The sequence below is a fragment of the Megascapheus bottae genome, chromosome 4, assembly GCF_031878675.1.
Source record: "Megascapheus bottae isolate mThoBot1 chromosome 4, mThoBot2.hap1, whole genome shotgun sequence".
Lineage (NCBI taxonomy): Eukaryota > Metazoa > Chordata > Mammalia > Rodentia > Geomyidae > Megascapheus > Megascapheus bottae.
The window spans coordinates 20,004,028-20,011,297 of NC_143512.1; the positions used below are offsets into that span (position 1 = coordinate 20,004,028).

General features: G+C 35.1%; 1 pseudogene; it reads right to left on the reverse strand.

Moving 5' to 3' along the window:
• Window positions 1-391: 391 nt before the first annotated feature.
• LOC150064135 (G2/mitotic-specific cyclin-B1 pseudogene) lies at window positions 392-1,992 on the reverse strand (annotated as a pseudogene).
• Window positions 1,993-7,270: the final 5,278 nt, after the last annotated feature.

Sequence of the window (7,270 nt, forward strand, 5' to 3'; positions counted from 1 at the left end):
ATTGGAAAGAAAATTGCTGTGTACCATATGGACCCATTAAACTCTCCACAGTAACTTACATATATGGATGTTTAGAGAGGAGAGGCAAACTAGATGCATATTAATCTGTCAATATCCTTTAAGCGGATAGGATTCAGAAAAGTTGGGCAAATTAACTTTTTGTTATTAACATCCTGTTTTAGTCTCCTAACCAATAAACAGAAACATATAAAGTGAAAACTGGATTTTTATTAAGGTAAAAAAAAAAGATAAGTTGATAGCTCAACAAAGTGGTGAAAACAGAAGCAGAGCAGCAAGCACCTGAAGAAACACAAGAGAACTAGGGATAAAGTAGCAGGCTTTGTCTGAAAAACAGAAATAGGTAAGAAGGTCTCCAAAAAGACTTTGCTCATCATATCTATCTTTACCATATTAAAAAAATCCAGGTACATTAAAAACAGCCGTGTATATAAACATGTAAGTGACAATTATATACATTAGTTGGAGTCCCTGGTAACACAAAAGCAGCATAAAAAACAAAAAGATTTTAAAAAAATTACCCTTTTACTATGACTTAAAGGTTACCCCAGAATAGAAAGTAACAATATTCAAATGAGTTAGGCTATTAAAAGTAAAAATGGCCACAATGTTCATTAAAAATCCAGTCAATGTAGTATAGTATGTACAAAGAGCACATGGTGCCAATTTTATTTGCATCTATTATTATAGGACTCCAACTCAAGTTACACCTTTGTCACAGCCTTGGCTAAGTCTTGACCTAGTGTAGAATTCAGCTGTGGTAGAATGCTGATGTTAGCATGCCTAGATGTAGCATACTTGTTTTTGATTGTCATGTGCTTTGTAAGCCCCTGATTCATCAGGACTATGTTCTTTGCCAGGTGGTGCATCAGTATATGACAGGTAATGCTGTAGAGTTGGTGTTCGTTCACCATTATCTAGAATTTTCAGTGCTAAGCAAAAAGCTCCTGCTGCAATTTGAGAAGGAGGAAAGTGCACCATTTCGTAGTCCAACATAGTCAGTTCCATCAGATATTTGGCCAATGTATGCTGTTCAACATCAACCTCTCCAATTTTCGATGCTCTATGAAGGAAGTGCAGGGGTAGAGGGCGACCCAGACCAAAGTTCAAAGCTCTTAGAATCTTCATTTCCATCTGTCTGATTTGTTGCTTAGTGTAAGTATTGTTAGTCACAAAAGCAAAATCTCCAATTTCCGGAGGATACATTTCTTCATATTTGCTTGCAATAAATATGGCAGTGACACCAACCAGCTGCAGCATTTTCTTGGGCACACAATTATTCTGCATGAATCTATCAATAATGGAAACAGTCATGTACATGGTTTCTTGCAGCAACCGGAGTTTCATTTGAACCTGAACTAGTTGGTCAATCAGGATGGCTCTCATGTTTCCAGTGACTTCCCGACCCAGAAGGTATTTTGGTCTGACAGACTCTTCCTCAAGTTGTCTTAGATAAGCATAAATCTTTTACATATTGACTACAAAGATTTGGATCAGCTCCATCTTCTGCATCCACATCATTCACTGCAAGTATTACATCAGAGAAAGCCTGACACAAATATTCTTCTGCAGGGGCACATCCAGATGTTTCCATTGGACTTGGAGAGGGATTATCAACCAAAATAGGTTCAGTGAAAGTTTTTCTTCTTTAACAGGCTCAGGCTCAGGTTCAGGCTCTTTCTGAGGCTCTTGTTCTATCTCTGGCACACTCACAGAGGCCTTTGCCAGAGGTTTTGGTAGCTTTTTAGCAACAACTTTTCCAGTAGCTGAAGCTTTTACTTCCTTTTTCAGAGGTACTCTGGCCTGTAGCTGTTCACTGTTTTTATTACCAATATCTCCAAGAGCAGTTCTTGGTCTCAGCCCGGGTTTAGAAGCTGCTGCAGTGGGCACAGGCACACGCTTTGCACCTGCCATGGTGACCTTGACCTTATTTTCAACGTTAATTTTCGTGTTCCTCGTGACCCGGAGCGCCATGGTTCCTCTTCACAAGGTAGCGGCTGGATAGGCAGAAGCACAACCCCGGAGCTCACAGACCAACAGCCGTTCCTTCTCAGCACCTGAAGCATTATTTTTTTAACTTATTTTGTTACTTAAATTAACCTGCCTATATGACTACATTTTAAAATAATCGTTTATATTTTATTTTATAATGAAATGCATCTGGAAGACAAAGAAGTCCCCATAAGGTCTTATCCTATAACTGAGTATCAAATGCAGTCTTTGTTTCTGTCCAGTGTACAGAGCATGAGGCTATGCTCTGCTGAGAGAGTGCATGAGGAAGTTCCTGCTATTTTGGTTTCTGGTTTGGTGAACTTTCTGACCCTCTGACCCTGATATTCATTTACTATGTCTGAATCTATTTCCATATGAGTTTAACAAGAATGCCAGACATATGAATTATGAGGCTACTATGTGCAGGCACTTTCTTTAAGGTATGGCCCGAGGAAAGAAGTATCATGAGTAAAGAAAATGTAGATGTGGACTATTTATTATTTATTAGGCAAATTTTATTTTACAGCAAAGCAAAGCAAAACAGAAAAGAATAGCTGAATCCACAGATTTGCCTTACAGTGTGAATTATTCAAATTAGCAGTTGGAAATTGTTAAATTGTTCTGATTTTATTGTCATCTTGCCACCATTTTGTTTTTTGTTTTATTATAAGAGTATTTATTCTCCTACACCGATGTACCAAAAAAAAAAAGCTAGAAGCCATTCTTTGCTCTATACAATGAATGTATTGCTTTAGAGTAGATGTGTTCCTTTAAAGTTGCTAACTAATATTCACATAGAAATATTTTATGAGATACATAATGAAGTTTTTGGCTTTAAGAATCCTATGGAAGATTAATATAAGTTCATAAATTTAAAAAATATGTTTGCTTTTGTTCTTTTTAATATATAAACTCTCTTGTTCTAGCATAGCTATCATAGAAGTTTAATGGTATGTTTATTAAATTAACTGATATTTATAGATAATCTTTCATTATATAGACCAGGATCACTGGGAATATGTGATTCATTGGCCTCATGTTTTAATTTTAAGAAATAACTTCCATGAAAAATTAAAAACTCATCTTCCTCCCATTTTGTCTTCCATTTTCCATACTCTATATCCGTATCTTACAGACAGAAATAGCAGGGGCTTTGTAAACTGAAAATCGAAATGTTCCAACTAGTTCTACAACACTGCAGTGAAATGAAAGCTAAACTCCATCACTAGAATTTTTATTAATAACAAATAAGCAAAGAAAAATGTATTGTGAAAACCCATAGTCCTCGGATACCTCTATATAGGAGCTTGCAATGGGAAGTGGAACAGAGGCACAGGGCTATTCTGAGAGAAAAATTTCTAAATTAAGACTCCCAGGGAAGCTTGAATAAGAATATGATTAGTTCAGTGTTGCTTTCATTCTCCACTTCCTCCTCCCACTATAGACTTCAGTTTTAATAATGATTAAAGAATAATGCCCAAGTCCCACCTGAATGGCTTTTGTGATTTAACTCGCTAAATCTATTCATAGTACTGAGCTTGTAAGGATGACGGAACAGATCTGCACAACTAATCGTGGAATATTACATTGATACTCCATCTCTCACATCAATACCAATTACTACTGCACAGAGAGCTCTACATATTACTTTAATGGGATCAGAGTTTTTAATCCACTCAGGTTGTTCTCAATGAATGTATTTGTATGTCTGTCATTAAATTTGATGTCTCATAGGGCTCCAGACAGACACATTTTGAATGTTTAAAATTTTCACAGATGTTATTTATCCAACAGGATGTAAAATTTTCTGCTCTCTACTACATAGATTTTGCTTCATTAGCATAAATAAAAGATAAAGCATAACAACAACAATTTTGCTTAATGTGTACACACAGAAACATTGTCTTAGGCATCTGGCAGTTAGGTGGAGAGTGTAAAAACTGCTAAATGAATGAAAACGCCAAAACTAGGAGAAAAGTGAAATCCTTCCCTTGGCATAAAAGCTTAATCATAAAGAACTTGTAACATTTTTTTTTCCTGTTTTTAAGTCATTGAAGTCACTATATGAATTCAGATAGAGCATATCTTTATCAATGCTTTAAGGACTAATGTCTGTCCTTTAAAAATCCTTTGTCTTGAAACCTGAAGGTGGGTTTTTCATAAAGCAATTTGGTTACACAAACTAATCAAATTGTAACTTCTTAATAGCATTATGAATATATCACAATATGTCACAGGCAAAAACTGAGATTCCAATCATTAAAAAAATCAACCTAAGTGAAATGGACTCCACGATATGGAAAACAGAAATTATCTTTGTGATTGTTGTTCTTAAGGTACCATGTCAAGTTATTCCTTTTCTTTTCTTTTCTTTTTCTCCTTATGGTTTATCTCATGTTGTTAGTGTATCTGACTTTGGTACCTGGCATATTGTATATATGTTTAATTATTTACTTGAAATAGGGAAGAAAAGGGAAAAACAAGATGGCTGGTAGGGGCAGAGGGAACAAAAGTGGGAGAAAAACATGGGAAGGGGTATCAATGTTCAAGAAGTAATGTACCCACTACATGATGAGTATTACTGTAACCCCTGTATACATCAGCCTGGCAATAAAATTTAATTTTAAAAATTAACCTGATAAGACATATGCTTTTTTCCTATATTCAAGAAGACATTGCTATGGAAATTTGGATATTCCAACATTTCTTTTTTAGTTCATTAAGAAGTATAATGAGGGTTTTTAGATGTAGAAAGTATCATTTCATTTAGCTTTGATTTTTGAGTTGAAGAAAGACTAATGATAAAGGATTGGCGTGGTTTTTTCACTGATACCAGCATCTTTTTTTAGTTAAATTTTCTGGCTGTCTACTTCATATTGTCTTTATATCTATTTCCCTAGTGAGATAATTATGTTTTATAAGGAGAGACCATTCTATATTTTTTAAATTTATTTTTTAAATAGTTTTTTTTTCTTTTCTTGCCAGTCCTTTTGAACTGAAGGCCTGGGCACTGTTCTTGGACACTTTATGCTCAAGTCTACTGCTCTGCCACTTGAGCAACAGCACCACTTCTGGCTTTTTCTGAGTGTGTGGTATCAAGGATTTGAACCCAGGAATTCATGATGCTAGTACTTCACCACTTGAGCCATATATAAAGAGAGAGAGAAGAGAGAGAGAGAGAGAGAGAGAGAGAGAGAGAGAGAGAGAGAGAGAGAGAGAGAGAGAGAGAGAGAGAGAGAGAGATCACAGTTCCTAAGGAGTAGCTGCGATTATAGGTGTGAGCCACTGGCATCTGGCTGACTCCAATGTATAAAATATTCAGGAATGAATAAGTAAAATGTGAAAATGTAACTAAGTATAAGAGAATGCATGTACAGAGGGGGAATTTGTCTATACATTTTATATAGTCTACATAATATATTCTATATCATTTTTGTATATATTCTATATAATTTTGCTCAGTTATTTTTTCTTTAAGCATGAAATATACCTGAAAAGAATTATATTAAGCATACAATTTTTAAATGAGAAAAAGATTTTAAAAATTCTCCAAATCTAAAAGTGATTAATATTTCAAGTCATTCACTCATGGTTTTTTCCCCAACAGTTCATATTTCAAGTTTCAAAAGAAGGTAAATGATTATTTTGTTGTATTGTGAAATGTTATATCAAAGTATTTTAAATTCTTCCTTAGCAGGACACACAGAAGACCATCTTTACTTGTGCATAAATTTTAACCCATAGTAATTTATTGGGGTACTGTTTGAAACAACACAAGACAGTTATTGACGCTGTAAGTAAAATGATATTAGGAAACTTCTAGCATTTTTCAGAGTTTGCAAAACTGGGCACAGAAATGCTTGTCAACAGCAGTTCCTAAGATCCCTCTGTGGACACAGGCTTTTCAGATTGTCTGTGGCCACAGATGCTATGGTTTGGAAAGTGTGACTTGTAAATCCAAAAGCTACCAACTTTGGATATGTAAGGTCTCTTCTTGAACTGTAGTCACAGATGTCCCTGGAAATTGGATGTAATACAGTTCAGTGTCACTTCTACCACTATTGTCAAAGGTGATTTTACTCAAGTTCTGGGTCTCCTTGTCTTCAACTTTCACTTGATTCTTGTATGTATGGAGTTGCAATGATCTCTGGTTGATGCATGCTATAATTCTCCATCCTCCTAGGAAGAGGAAGCCTGTGGAAATGTCTGTCTTGCATTGACCATTTTTTTGTGTGCAGCTGCTCCTATCTTAGCCATTAAAAAATCTCTCATACACTAATATGTAGTATATCAGCTAAGTAAGTAATACTTGCATGAATTTTTAATCATGAGAATATATTGGTGCATACATGTTTTCCTTTTGTCTTTCTGCTGAACTACTTTTCCGATGTTGTTGATGCTGCAGTTTACTCCTCGTTCTTTTCCTCATGAATGAGTGAGTGATTACGAATGCTGATTTCTTGTATATTGTAAATAAGGGAATGAGAGATTAATGGCTTAAGAATTAAAAGTTCAATGCAATATCCATCAAGAACCCAATGTCATTCTTTAAGGAAGTAGAAGAAGCAATCCTAAATTACATATGGAATAATTAAAGACCCCATATAGCCAAAAACAATTCTTAGCAGAAAGAACAGTGCTGGAAAAATATCAATACCAAATTTTAAACTCTGTTATAGAACTATAGTAGCTTTGTACTGGCATAAGAACAGGCCTGCAGATCAATGGAATAGAACTGAAGACCCAGAAATCAACCCGCAGACCTAAAGTCACCTAATCTTTGATAAGGGAGCCAAAAAAATAGAATGGAAGAAAGATAGCTTCTTGAACAAGTGGTGCTGGCAGAACTGGTTAAGCACCCGCAGAAACCTAAAGTTGGATCCTTCTATATCACCCTGCACCAGGATTAATTTCAAATGGATCAAAGACCTGTAGGTAAAAGCTACCTGTAGGTAAAGTTTGAAAACTTTATCAAGAGGAATAAGAGATACACTAGGTTTTGGCACAGGTCGAAGCTGTGCCAGACAATGTAAATACTCATAATATTTTGCAATCTATATTTTGAAAATAAGCCTGGATCAGATGAATTTGAACTTGTCAACTAATGGCATGTAGAATATAATGAAGCTGAAGGATTTCTCAAATATTGTAAAATTGGATGATTAAAGTAAAAGACAAACTTGTGAAAAGGAGTTTCCACAGCATGTATAATAAATTTGATTTCAAAGTTTACTGATATTTCTCTTAAAATTAAATTTTA